This window comes from Thamnophis sirtalis, unplaced genomic scaffold (assembly GCF_051295495.1).
Source record: "Thamnophis sirtalis isolate CommonGarterSnake01/CBP01778 unplaced genomic scaffold, rThaSir2_p1.2 scaffold_6, whole genome shotgun sequence".
Lineage (NCBI taxonomy): Eukaryota > Metazoa > Chordata > Lepidosauria > Squamata > Natricidae > Thamnophis > Thamnophis sirtalis.
The window spans coordinates 94,801,139-94,815,107 of NW_028261386.1; the positions used below are offsets into that span (position 1 = coordinate 94,801,139).

General features: G+C 48.6%; 1 protein-coding gene across 22 annotated transcripts in view; it reads left to right on the forward strand.

Annotated features, from left to right (window-relative positions):
• Positions 1-13,969, forward strand: part of EPB41L2 (erythrocyte membrane protein band 4.1 like 2) — a 103,254-nt gene that overhangs the window by 22,581 nt on the left and 66,704 nt on the right. The window lies entirely within an intron of this gene.

The following is a 13,969-nucleotide window of genomic DNA, read 5'->3' on the forward strand; positions in this document are numbered from 1 at the left end:
ATTCAGGATCCTCCTTCTCCAAAACCTTCCATGAGCAGTGAGGACTCACTAGCAGCTGAGGAGATGAGCACGGAACAAATCATCTTGGATGATGAGGATATGACTCCTGACAAGCCAGCCTTCACTGGCCTCTTTAAGCCTGCTCTCTTCAAGTCCCTTCTTCACAAGGCAAAGGCGGTCACTAGTACTGAGATGGCCAGTACCTAAACTGATGCAGCCATGGAACAACCTGTCAAGGCCAAGAGCAGTAATTTATTTTCTGAATCTCCTGCCGAGCATGAGGAGATCCCTGCCCCATAGTTCTTCTTAGATGTTGTACAATGGCAATGTTCTCAACCTGAATCTATCCTGGCTCCCATTGGCTGTGACAAGAGCTTATTCTGTAGCTCCTGAATTGGAGAACCTTTTACAGTGGCCCAAGGTAGACACCCCTGTGGCTGCTCTTACGTCCTCCTATCTCATGGAGGGGCTGAAGGTGGAGGACAAGAGAGCAGAGTACTCTTTAAAAAAGGTTCATCAAGCTGTGTCCTGGGCCATCAGGGTCTTGGCTTCGGCCTCATTTTTCAATAGAGCCACTGAGACAACTCTTGGGCAAAATTCCTGCAGAGGATTCCAGGCTCTGCCAGGATTGAAACAAACTGGCAACAGCCATGGAATACTCGGCAGACGCCACTCTCTACGCTGCCAAGTTCGCCTCACGAGCTAAGGCAGTTAACATGGCTTCAAGGCGCCTAGCTTGGCTTCTCTATTGATAAGTGTTTTTATCTCCAGACCGCCAATCCAGCCTACAATAGATAGTCTCCTCCATTCAAGCGCAATGCCAGGTACCACTGATACAGCTTTCCCACTTGCTAGGGAAAATGATCTCTTGCTTGTTGGTCGTTTCCTGGGCAAGGTTGCATGCCTGACCACTACAGTGGCTCCTACTTCCACATCAATGAGCCAAAAGGAGCAACTCCACCATCAAGGTGCACATTCCTTCATGAATCCACAATTCACTTCATTCGTGGACTTCCCCAGCGATAAGGAAAGGCTCTCTCTTCAAGGAGCCTCATCGAGTGATGGTGATGTCAGATACCAGCCTATTTGGTTGGGGGGCACATCTTCAATCACAACTGTCCCAAGGGCGCTGGTCAGAGGAGGAGCTTGAAAACAGCATCAACTGGCTGGAGCTGAAGGCCGCTCATCTAGCCCTACGATGCTTCAAGGATCAGGTTATAAACCAACACATCTTCCTCCCTAGGGACAATGTGGCCACCAAGGCCCACATCAACTGGCAGGGGAGCACTCATTCCAAGGCCCTGATGCAGGAGGCGGAAAAGCTATGTCTGTGTGTGGAGGCTCACTTACTCTCACTCCGGGCCGAGCACATCTCAGCAACATCCAACACTCAGGTGGACTGGCTCAGCAGGTCCACCATTGACCACATGGAGTGGAGGCTTCATCCAGAACTCTTTCAATAGATCTCCAACATATTGGGTCGTCTGTGAGTGGACCTGTTCGCCCGACCAGAAAATACACACCTGCTGAGGTTTTTCTCCAGGTTTCTGATGAGGAGTGGAGAAGGAACAGGCGCCCTGCGCAGTCCTTGGCCACCGGGTGTCATGTATCCCTTTCCCCTGCTCGCTCTCATCCCACAAGTGATCAGGAAGATCCTCAAAGGCAGAAGTGCTGTTGGTTGCTCCATACTGGCCCTGCCGTCCATGGTTCACGGACTTGATCAGCCTGTTGGTCTCCCGCCCGTGGAGGATACCACAGGACAGGGTCTCCCTCTCAGCTAGGGGGTGCTGGATCACCCAGATCCTCAGTGGCTCCAGCTAACCATCCGGCACTTGAGAGGGACCTATTAATGAAACGGAAATTCTCTAGGCGGGTCATCCAGACCATACAGGCTTCCAGATGGAATTCTACGAACCGCATCTATGACACAACTTGGGCTGCCTTCTGCAGGTAGTGCTCCGCCAGTCCATTGAGGCCATGTCGGTTTTCATTCCCCAGGTGCTTGAATTCCTCCAACACAGACTTAACAAGGGGCTCGCCCTGAACACACTTTGAAGGCAAGTAGCCGCCTTATCAACTGTCTTATGATCAGGTTCCAATTGCATGCTTTCTAGACATCTGCAGGTTTCCACTTTCCACCAGGGTGCAGCGAATCTGCGACCACCTAAAATTCACCGTTATCCCACTTGGGATATTTCCCTGATCTTACAGGCTTTTATTAATCCACTTTTCAGGCCATTAAAGACTTCCAGCCTTCACCATTTGATACTGAAAGTCTCTTTCCTTGTGGCGCTCACCACTGCAAGGCAAATTTCAGAGCTGGCAGCTCTATCTATCTGAGAAAACCTGTGCATTATTCAGCCTGACACAGTCATCCTCCATCTGGACCCGTCATTTATACCAAAAATAAGCACTCGCTTTCACATGTCTCAGGGGGTAATACTGCCTGACTTTTGCCCTAAGTCCATTCACCCCACCGAAAAACGGTGGCATAAATTGGACGTCAGGAGAGCGATTCAACGTTACATCAAAAGAATGGCTTCCTTTCGTCGAACTGAATCATGATTTGTATCCTTTCAGCCCACCTCCATGGGCAAGAAGGTGTCATCTACGGTCATTGATAGATGGTTGAGGGCTTATGAACATAAATCCAAACAACCACCAGGTCGCATCACGGCTCACTCCACTCATAGTGCAACCACCACAGCAGCCTGGGCGACTCAAGCTTCAATGGAGGAAATATGTAGGGCAGCCACGTGTGTCTCCATTGTTGTTCATCAAAAATTATAAACTTCTCCACTCCCACTGGAGAGAGGAGTGGGAAAGAAGAAAGATGCGCAGAGAGGGATGGGAGAGAGGGTGGGGAGGGGAAGATGAGAAGGATGGGGGGGAGTGGATTGTGGAGAGAGGAGTGGTAGAGGGGGAGGGGAAGTAGAGTAGAGGGGGATGATGGAGGGAAGATAGAAAGTTGGAGGGTGGTGGAAGAAATAGGTGTATGAAGAGCGGAAGAGCTATAATGGGTTTCTATTTTCTGGGGCATTGTTGACAAGAGGAACTGATGTAATTATTGTTTAATGCTGTATGGTGTTGGCTATGTATAGTATACATGTGAGTGTGTGTTATGAAAATGGAAATAAAATATTCTCAAAAAAAAAATTTATAAACTTGACTCATTTGCCTCGGCTGAGGCTTCGTTTGGGCGCAGGGTCCTACAAGCGGTCCATGAGGCTGACAGGGCCCCGGACAATTCATCATCCCGCTCATAGAACTTAAGCTATATTCCATGTTTGGATTTTCCAAGCAGCGCACAGGAGAAGGACCGTTGTCTTACCTGAACAGTGGTTCTCTGTGCGCTGCGAGGAGAATCCAACCCCACCTGAAGATCCGGGTCCACATCCAGATTAAGTGAAAATGACCAAGTTGACGCATGCAATGGGTTGTCAAAGCCTTCAAATGGTCCATGTCTTCGTTGATAAAAACTGAAGTCAAGCTGGGAGGCATGGCTAAAAGACTCTAAAATTAACTCAGTCACTGGGCAGACAAACTGAAGTTGAACCCATGCTTGAATTCTTCCACGGCGCATAGAGAACCACCATTCAGGTAAGACATCAGTCCTTCTCTTATTTTGTTACAACTCTGGTTTGTGATTTTTTTAAATGATTAAAAATTTATGTCCAGGTTATTTGTTATTACAAAAATATATTAGCAATTCTTAACTACTCAAGAATTTTGATAGGTTTCATCTGAATCATATTTTGGTCCACTGCCTTTGTCATACTGAAGTTCTACTTACTTTCTAATTTATCCCTTTCTCCAGGAAACACTCAAATTCATAAGTCATTCTGTTAGATTTGTAATTAACACCTCGGATTATCCAACTGTAGCAAATAAAAATTTTCTAGGCTACCAGGAAAGACTTGCTAAAGGCAATAGAATTTTGTATTCATTGTCCTTATTTACTGAGAAACTTCATTCGTCTGTCATGACAAATTTGAATTACAAAGAAACGTAATGTTGCCTCATGAAAATAGCTGTGGAATCTGGCATGAAGAAAATACCAGAGCAAATGGGTTTGATGAGTCATTTCCCACTTCTTTTTGACCTTAAGTTCATTCAGTTCACTGATGTTTTTAGTTTTTCTCTGTCACTATTTCTGTTGGTTGACTTACATTCAGAGGTAATCAGGGACATGTTGGGATTTACTCAAAGTTACAATGCATATGTTTATTTGTATGCATAGCATCAGAGATGGGTTGCTCCCTGTTCGACCCAGATTCGGTGAACCGGTAGGTGCAGTGGCGGGAAGCTCCCCCACCCTCCTGGATGCTTCTGCACATGTGCATGCCTGAACCGGTAATAACAAAATTGACAACCCACCACTATATAGCATAAACATCTTCGTCTCATATACATATTTTTCTTGGTCTGTACTTGCTTTGGATATAGGCTTTCACTTTAATCTGGAAATGATGCTTATTGTATCCATTTCTGTTTTGTGAATTGTATCTACCAAATCAATGACTGAATTAACTTTTCAAGTAGGAAAATAACACTGAAAATAGTGGTATTGTTTTTTGCTATTGAATAATCAAAATTTCAGGCCAATTGTACCTACCAAAAAAACCTAGCTGACGATATAATATTAGATTTTGTATTCTTCAAGTTTGAATAGTATCATTAAAATAGTTAATGAATTTGAATAAGGAAACTGGGCCACACAAACAAGCGAAACCCAATCCGTGGGATGCAGGCAGCACTCAAAACCATATGCCCTCTGGTCCATGAAAAAACCTCTCACCACGGTACCAGCCCTGCGCTGCTGTTTTAGAATGCTGTTTTATACCCAGTTAGATCATACCCACTCACTTTATGTCAGTATTGATGTATATAGACAGAGTTGCTTCCCATAGTTTCAAACTAGATTCTTTCCCAGTAGTGCTTGCAGAAGACAGGAATGAAACCTGAAGCCTTGGGCATTCAAAGCAGAAAGAAATTCATTATATCAAGGGATGGAAGAACAACCATGGACAATTGTATAGATTTACTCTGTCATATACCATTTTTTGTGCTACCCTGATCTCTAGGTACAGGGTGTGGCAGGGCTGTAGAGCACTGGATGGCAGCTAGCTGACTCTACTACAACCCCAACTCTCATCTTGCTGCTGTGCAAGATGGCTAAAAGGACATAGAGAGAAGATAGGTGGAGGAATTGAAGCCCCACTGTGGCCATTAATGCGGACGGTTGCCAAGGGCCCAAAACTTTGATCATGTATTGCAGTGGCTGCAACTTCAGAGATCAGTTGTAAATTCCTTCATTCAGCACTGCTGCAACTTAATCAGCTCCTGAATGAATAGTCATAGGTCAAGGATTATCTGTATGTAATTACTGGATTACCATGAAGGCCTGGCATAATGTATAATCTCTCTGCAGGCCATTGTAAAATGTTTATCCCCCCACAATCATGTAACTACATTTTGAAGACTTAGCAAATGGCTCACCTTTATAGCCACAATTTGTAAGGTTTTTTGGTCCACTTTTGTCCGTTTCCAGCAAAAAACCCATTTAGAAGAATGGCTTTGCTTAACAGCTGTGCTGTTTGCTTAACAACCACATGATTCACTTAATGACCACAATAATCACTTGAATAATTTGATTTTATGACTGCAACAACTTACAACTGGATTTCAAAAGGCCAGCAGGTTGTGGGTCATCATCAGTTATCAAGAGAAAATATTCCAGAGACCAAGGGCTATGTCAGAGAAGAGATATCTCCTAGCCTCTGCCAGCCAGCATTTCTTGACTGGGTGGAACTGTTGCTTCTACAAAGACTAGAAACTAGTTATTTTGTGTTTGCACATACTAAAGATTAAGAATATTTACATAATTATTTGCTTTGAGTTCTGAGAACAAATTTGTGTACATTTCAGTAACTGAATAATAGATCCAAACAGCAGCAGATTTGTCTAGTAACTAGACATGTCATGGTTAATTGTTTTTCTTTGTTTTATTTCATGTTTTCTTTTGAGATTAGATAAATGGAAACAAGGTTATCCTCATGCATATTTATGTTAGAATGAAAGGAATAGAAAACTTTCTATTTTCTGTTAAGGTTGAATTCTCCAGCAAAGTTGGGGCTTGAGTAGCACTACACTATAGAGACTGGATTTTCATCTTACAATTGCATCATTTGTAGTATCTAAGCCTTGTAAACCACTGATTAAATATACTGGTTTGATTTCCCTAAAACTGTATATAACTTCTGCTGTAGAAATTAATTAATCAATATGTCAAAAAACTTTTGAAATAGAATTTTCAGTAATAGGAAAGCATGATTTGGTTCCAGTCTGTTGCAAAATAAAAGTGTGTTTTTGATTAATAATCCAAGTTTATATACACAGTTTTAATATGAGTAGCCTAATAAGTGGTCAAATTGTTTATCCTCGAATAAATCACATAGTATAGTTCAAAACCATATGTTTTTGCGTCATTTGTGTCATTTTGTAATTATTAACTAAAACATATAAAGACCGGTTCCTGGAATTGGGTATGTCTAGTTTGAAAAGAAGGACTAGGGGTAACATCGTAGCAGTGTTCCAATATCTCAGGGAGTCAAGAAGAGGGAGTCAAGCTATTCTCCAAAGCACCTGAGGGCAGGACAAGAATCAGTGGGTGGAAACTAATCAAGGAGAGAAGCAACCTAGAACTAAGGAGAAATTTCCTGACAGTTAGAACAATTAGTCAGTGGAACAACTTGTCTCCAGAAGTTGTAAATGCTCCAACACTGGAAGTTTTTAAGAAGAGATTGGATGACCATTTGTCTGAAATGATATAGGGTTTCCTGCCTAAGCAGGGAGTTGTACTAAGAGACCACCGATGTCCCTTTCAACTCTGTATGTTCTGTTCTGTTCTATTCTATTCTATTCTATTCTATTCTATTCACTTTGAAATGATATATTCTGTACTTTAGAGCTGCAAAAATGGTATAGCTATACATCAGCATTTTTACTAAAATGTAGTGAATTTCTAAGAAATTGTTACATTCTATTTTATTCCACGTCTGTCATTCTTTCATTAACATCCTTTAGACATGGTCTGTCCATAAAAGTAGACCCCATTACTGACAACGTTGATATTGTGATTACTAATTTATGGCTCCATTCATTAAGTATCCCCTTTAATATTTCCAATGTTTTTATATGTGTCATTTTGTAATTTCCAGTATTAACTGCAATAAAATTCAAATAAAACAACCCATAGTAAATGCCTTTTAGAATTCACTGCTAGTTAATTCTCCTGTGCACCGCTTGGAGAGTCCAAGCAATGGGTTATTTCAGTCTGCTTGACCTGGACTGAGAAAGTCTTTTCCCTGGCCACCCTTCCTGCCGTGGCTCCATTCTCCAGAAAAAATTCTCAGTCAGCTCGATTGGATTGATTTTCTGTGAGCTCTAGCTATTTGGTCTTTTCCCTTTGGCTTGGACTCTCCAATCTAATTCTTTTCCCTTCTATTTCTTACTTCTTACTTCACTATCCTTTCCTCGTCGTTGTGCTGTATTTGGTTGCTGTAACAGGGCCTTTGAGGCCAGGAGGTAGGCGAATGGTGGGGGAGGGTTCTCCAAGGCCGCGCTGACTCAACCGGCTGCGGAGGCCTGCCGCTTGACTTTTAAAAGGCGCAGCAATTAGTGGCAAGGCTTTTTAGGACTGCAGTGATCTCTGCGAGCCCCCTTTGTTTTAGCCGGAGTTTTTTCGGTTTTTTGGCCTTAGCTTCGCTCTAGCCTGCCGCAGAGGGGTGTGAGGCAGCCGGTTCAGTTGCACGCATGCCACACTGCCCTCCTTTGTCCCCATGCTGTTGCAGCGGCCATTTTGGCAAGGGCCTTTCGCGCGCCTTTCATGCCAAGGGCTACCGCCTCAGCAAAGCCTCATCAGGAGCCGCTGGGGGCACAGCGGGGGCCCCTCAATTGACCCTCTGCCATCCTCAATGACCACCAAGCGGCACCAATGCCAGTGCTGCTCGCGGCCTGCGCTCTGGCACAGGGAAACGGCTCGGGACCTGCTTAAATTTTCTGCTCAGTAATTTTTTCTTTGCATGTGCCTGGGCCTTCTCTGCTCTCCTGATGGGTCTTGCAGCACTACTGCAGACCTTTAACCTCCATTCCCTCTGCTCTTTCTGGCATTGCTCCTCTGCCTTTATCCTCTGATTTATGACATGATTTTTCTTGTACATGTGTTCCTCAACTTATGACCTTTTTGTTTTTCCTTTATTGCAGAGTAGCCAGTTCAGAGCATCCAGCACTCCTGCCTCCTCCTGCTCTGTTCAGACCAATCTGTGTGATCATTCACTATGGAACTCTCTACATCTGGTTCTTTGTCTGGTAGACCAGGTCCTGTGCAGGTTCCCAGCAGGGTTTCACCTCCTGTTAAGGATAGTGGGTCAGGCAGGGGTAGGGTGGTCAGGCAGGGTAAAAACCCCAACTCCACCTCTGTAACTGAGGCTAAAGACACTGAAAGGGCAAAACACCTGGCAGAGAAGGATCTTCCCCCATGCTCCACCCCTGGGGGATCCTCGGTCCCGCCTCCTCCCAGGGGGGACCCTGCGGCCCTTCTGGCCGAAGAGGTGGAGTCGCAGGAATTGTCCCCTGACAGATCCCTGGCTCCATCTTCTCCATCCCCCTCTTGGACCTATGATCAGGGGCCCTCTCCTGAGGAGCCCTTCAGACCTGCCCCTTCGGGCGGCCCTCTTACCCTTCAGGGAGGACCGATTGAGCAGGAGCCTGACTCATATCCCGAATCTGAGTTATCTCCTCATATGCAGGCGGTGGTGGCCCGGGTCATTGCCAAGGGCATTGAAGCTGGCATGCGGCAGCGCACTCCTTCCACCATCTCTCCCAGCCCTTCTCGGCCTGTCCAGGAGGGACCTCCCCCGGCAAAGCGGGCGCGTCATCCCTCTCTTGAATCCTCAGTGGTCAGTGAGGCCTCAGCCGTTGAGGATCCTGACCAGGAGATCCATCAACTGTCACAGGATGAGGATCTTCCACCTGATGCTCCGTCCTTCTTGGGCCTGTTTAAGCCCAGTCTCTTTACATCGATCCTGCATAAAGTTAAGGCAGCCACTGGCGTTGGGGTTGAACCCAAGTCCGCTCAGCCCCCATCTGAGGCTGTTCCGGTGAATCTAAATGCTGCCATGTTTAAAGTCCTCCCCCAGTGGGGCGGACAAGAAGTTATATACCATGGAACTCGCCCTGGAGGACCTCCTGGTACTCCCAGAGGTGGATCTCCCCCATTATGGCCCTCCCATCAACACCCCCCTCCCCGTGGACCTCCTGGAGGGTCTCAAAGCGGAGGACAAGAAGGCGGAAACGCGTCTTGCGGCGGCTTGGGCCATTAAGGCGTCTTCTTCCGCCTTTTTTGTTAATAGGTCTGTAGTGATCTGACTGCGGGAGCACCAGAACAAGCTCCCAGCGACAGATGAGCGACTTCACCAGGACGTGGCTAAGATAGTGGCGGCTGCCCAGTATGCCGCGGATGCCTCCCTAAACGCCACCAAATTTGCTTCCAGGACCCTGGTGGCGAACGTTACATCCCGATGCCTCATTTGGTTCCGCCACGCAGGCCGACCGGAAGCACAAATGGAAGCTGGTGTCAGCTCCCTTCAAGGGCGCCAAGCTATTCGGCGGGGGGGGGGGGTTCTGAATCCTTTCCTTATAGAATCAAAAGACAAAAAGGAGGCCTTCTACCTCCAAGAAGCAAGACTGTAAATCTACCCCTTATCCTAGGGGGCAGTCCTTCGTGCCTCTGAGCCCTCCACGTCCGCTTCCTTCAACCCTTCCAATAGACCCGCAAGTCAATTGGGGGACAGGACTCAGGACAGGTTCTCCTTTCGAGACAGGGGGAGACAACAATATGGGTTTTGTAAATTCAACTGATGAGGGGCCTCCAACAGGCCCTTCCGTAAGTCTAAGTGACTGCCTGATGTCATCTCCCATCGGGGGTCGACTGCAGTTGTTTGCCTCCCATTGGGCCCAATCGGCGGAGGACGCCTGGGTGCTGCAGACCATCAGAGAGGGCCTCTCCCTGAGTTCCTGTCTCCTCCCCCCAGGAACTTGAATTTGAATTTGAATTTATTAAAATTTATAGGCCGCCCTTTTCCCTGAGGGGACTCAGGGCGGCTTACAATCACAAGGGAGGGAAGTGCAACATCAAAAACAAAACAAAATGTGAACAAAGAAAAAAAATAGTAAAACACGACTTTCGTTCAACAATCAAACACTCGGGCGGGTGAATTAGGAACCTATCCCCAGGCCTGCTGGGAGAGCCAGATCTTGAGGGCTGCGCGGAAGGTCTGGACGGTGGTGAGGGTACGGATCTCAGCGGGGAGATCGTTCCACAGGGTCGGAGCTGCAACAGAAAAGGCTCTCCTCCGTGTGGTCGCCAGTCGGCATTGACTGGCAGATGGGATTCGGAGGAGGCCCAGTCTGTGCGATCGAATTGGTCGAAGGGAGGTAACTTCATCAGGTGCTCCTCTCTCTCCTGCCCTGTGAAGAGGGAGGGGATGGACCAGGAGGTCCTTCAACTTCTGGAGATAAATGCAATAGGGCAGGTGCCCCCTGGCCAGGAGGGGAGGGGTTTCTACTCCATCCTCTTGCCCAAGAACTCGGAGGGGTCTTGGACCTCAGGAACCTCAACCGGCACATTGCCTATCGGAGGTTCAAGATGCAGTCCCTCCAGTCCATCCTGGCGGGGATCCGCCAGGGAGACCTCCTGACTTCTATCGATTTAAAGGAGGCGTATCTTCATATTCCCATACGCCCCCAGCACAGAAGGTTCCTGCACTTTTTCTATGCCGGCCAACATTTTCAATACAGAGCCCTTCCATTCGGCCTGTCATCGGCATCCAGGACCTTCACGAAGGTCCTGGCGGTGGTAGTGGCGCCCTCAGGCGCAGGCCCATACGTTTGCTATGCTACCTGGACGACATCTTCAGTCAGTCGTCGTCCAGGCAGCAAGCTGTGTGGGACCTCCGCATCACCATGCGGACCCTCAGAAATCATGGGTTTATTTATTTATTTATTAGACTTATATACTGCTTCATAGAGCTTTCAGCCCTCTCTAAGCGGTTTACAGATTTTTAGCAAATTGAGTCAGCAAATTGCCCCCACAGTCTGGGTCCTCATTTCACCCACCTCGGAAGGATGGAAGGCTGAGTCAACCTTGAGCCGGTGAGATTTGAACCGCTGAACTGCAAATAACAGTCAGCTGAAGTGGCCTGCAGTACTGCACCCTAACCACTGTGCCACCTCTGCTCCTCGGTTTTCCCTCAAGTTGGAGAAAAGTCACCTTACTCCGTCCACCAGAATCAATCACCTGGGGGCTGTGATAGACACCATGTCACGTCAGGTTTTCCTGTCCCAGGACAGTAGAGGCTCTACAGTCCATGACACACAAAGTGCTACGTGCAAGGAAGGTCCCTGTGGTTCTCTTGTCACATTTGCTAGGGAAAATGATTTCGTGCATGTCGATCGTCCCCTGGGCCCGTCTCCGCTCCAGGGCACTGCAGTGGCTCCTCTTGCCACACCAGAGAGCCAACAGGAGCAACTCGACCCAGCTGATTCCCGTGCCTCTGACCGTGAAAAGATCCCTCCGATGGTGGACCTTGTCAGCGATCCTCAAGGGGCACCTCTTCAAGGAGCCCGACAGGGTCTTCGTCACCACAGATGCCAGTCTCTCCGGCTGGGGAGCGCACCTGGGTCACCTCGTGGTCCAGGGCAAGTGGTCCGTGTCAGAGTCTCGTCACAGCATCAATCTTCTGGAACTGAGGGCGGCGAGGTTGGCTCTTCATCATTTTCATCTGTCTGTTCGCCACCGTCACGTCCTCCTGATGATGGACAATGTGGCTACCAAGGCGCACATCATCCGCCAAGGTGGTACCAGATCCAAACAACTGATGGTGCAGGCGGAGGCCCTGGGTCGCTGGGTGGAACATCACCGAAAGTCCATACTCTCTGACCACATCTCAGGAGTGGACAACACTCAAGCAGACTGGCTCAGCAGGACCACCATAGACCCTGCTGAGTGGCATCTCGATCCTGCACCCTTCCATTGCCTCTCCCACAGGTTCAGGCCACCGCTGATGGACCTCTTCACCACCAGGGAGAACGCTCAGCTCAGGAGATTCTCCTCCCGCTTCCCATCTCCAGGGGCAGAGGGAACAGACGCTCTGCGGTGCTGCTGGCCCCGGGGACTCCTTTACGCCTTCTCCCTCTCCTACCACAAGTCCTTTCCAAGATCATAGTGGAGGGGGCGGAGGTGATCCTCGTGGCTCCCTACTGGCCCCAGAGATCGTGGTTCGCTGACCTGGCCAGCCTGTTGGTGTCCCCCCTGTGGTGGATCCCTCCAGATCTGGTCTCTCTCAGCCAGGGGGCTGTTGCCCATCCGGAACCCCAATGGCTCCAGTTGGCTGCCTGGCACTTGAGGGGGACCTGCTAAGGAACGGAGGCTGGTTGGAGGAGGTGGTACGCACCATTCTAGCTACTCGATGTCCCTCCACAACGAGAATCTACGATGCAACCTGGGCATCCTTCTCCAGATGGTGTGAGAACCTTCTCATTGATCCGGTCACGGCGCTGGTGGGCCGCGTGTTGGGCTTCTTGCAGGGGGGTCTTGAGAAAGGCCTGTCCCCGAACACGCTGCGGCGCCGGTAGCAGCCTGGTCCACTGTCTGGTCCGGGGATCCTTCCTTGTCACTCAGCAGGATCCCCAGGGTACGTTGTTTCCTGAGGGGCGCCTCCAACCTTCGTCCTCCCACAGTGCATCGATATCCTACTTGGCAACTGTCTGTGGTGCTGCAGGCTCTCACCTCCCCGCCTTTCAAGCTGCTACGCTCGATCTCCCTCTGACATCTTACACTGATGACGGCGTTCCTGATAGCCATCACGTCTGTCCGCTGTATTTCCAAATTGGCGGCCCTGTCAGTCCGCCAGGACCTGTGGATTGTTCATCCTGACAGGGTTGTTTTGTGCCTTGACCCTTCCTTCATTCCGAAGATCAACACCTGGCTCCACAGGGCGCAAGAAGTCATCTTGCCGAACTTTTGCCCATGCCCTTCTCACGCACAGGAGCATTCCTGGCATAAGCTGGATGTGCGACGCGCCCTGAAAATCTACCTGCATCGGACCTCGGACTTCCGTAAGTCCAAGGCCTTGTTTGTATCCTTCCAGGCCGGCTCCTTAGGCAAGAAGGTCACCTTCTCCACCGTTGGCAGATGGTTGAGGGCGTGCATCGCCTTTGCCTACGAGAGTCAGTCTAGGGCACTTCCACGTCACATCACCGCACACTCTAGAGAAGCGCGGCCACCACTGCAGCCTGGACCACCCAGGCTTCTGCTGTAGAGATTGTAGGGCGGCCATGTGGTTGTCGCCGTCGCCCTTCGTCAGAAACTACAGACTGGACAGTTTTGCCTTGGCTGAGGTGTCCTTCGGCAGGGGGGTACTCCAAGCAGTTGTTCCTGCGATCGAATCCGGGAATGTTGCTTCTACCCGCCCAGATGGACAGTAACTTGGGTATGTCCCATTGCTTGGAATCTCCAAGCAGTGCACAGGAGAAAGACCATTGGCTTACCTGAAGGGTCCTTCTCTATGCACCACGGGAGAATCCAATCCACCCAGGTCCGTCCCGGGATGTGTGCTCTCCATGTCAACTAAATTGGTCATGGGACTCATCTTGAACTTCCTCTCGGTCCAGACTTTTCTATTTTTTCTGGAGAATGGAGTCACACCAGGAGGAGTGGCCAGGGAAAAAACTTTCCAAGTTCAGGGCAAGCATACTGAAATAACCCATTGCTTGGACTCTCCCACGGTGCACAAAGAAGGATCCTTCAGGTAAGCCAATGGTCTTTCTATACATGTCTACTTGGAAATGAGTCCCAGTTAACATTTTTCTTAGTAAGGATGATGATCCAGGTGGAAGAATGAAATAT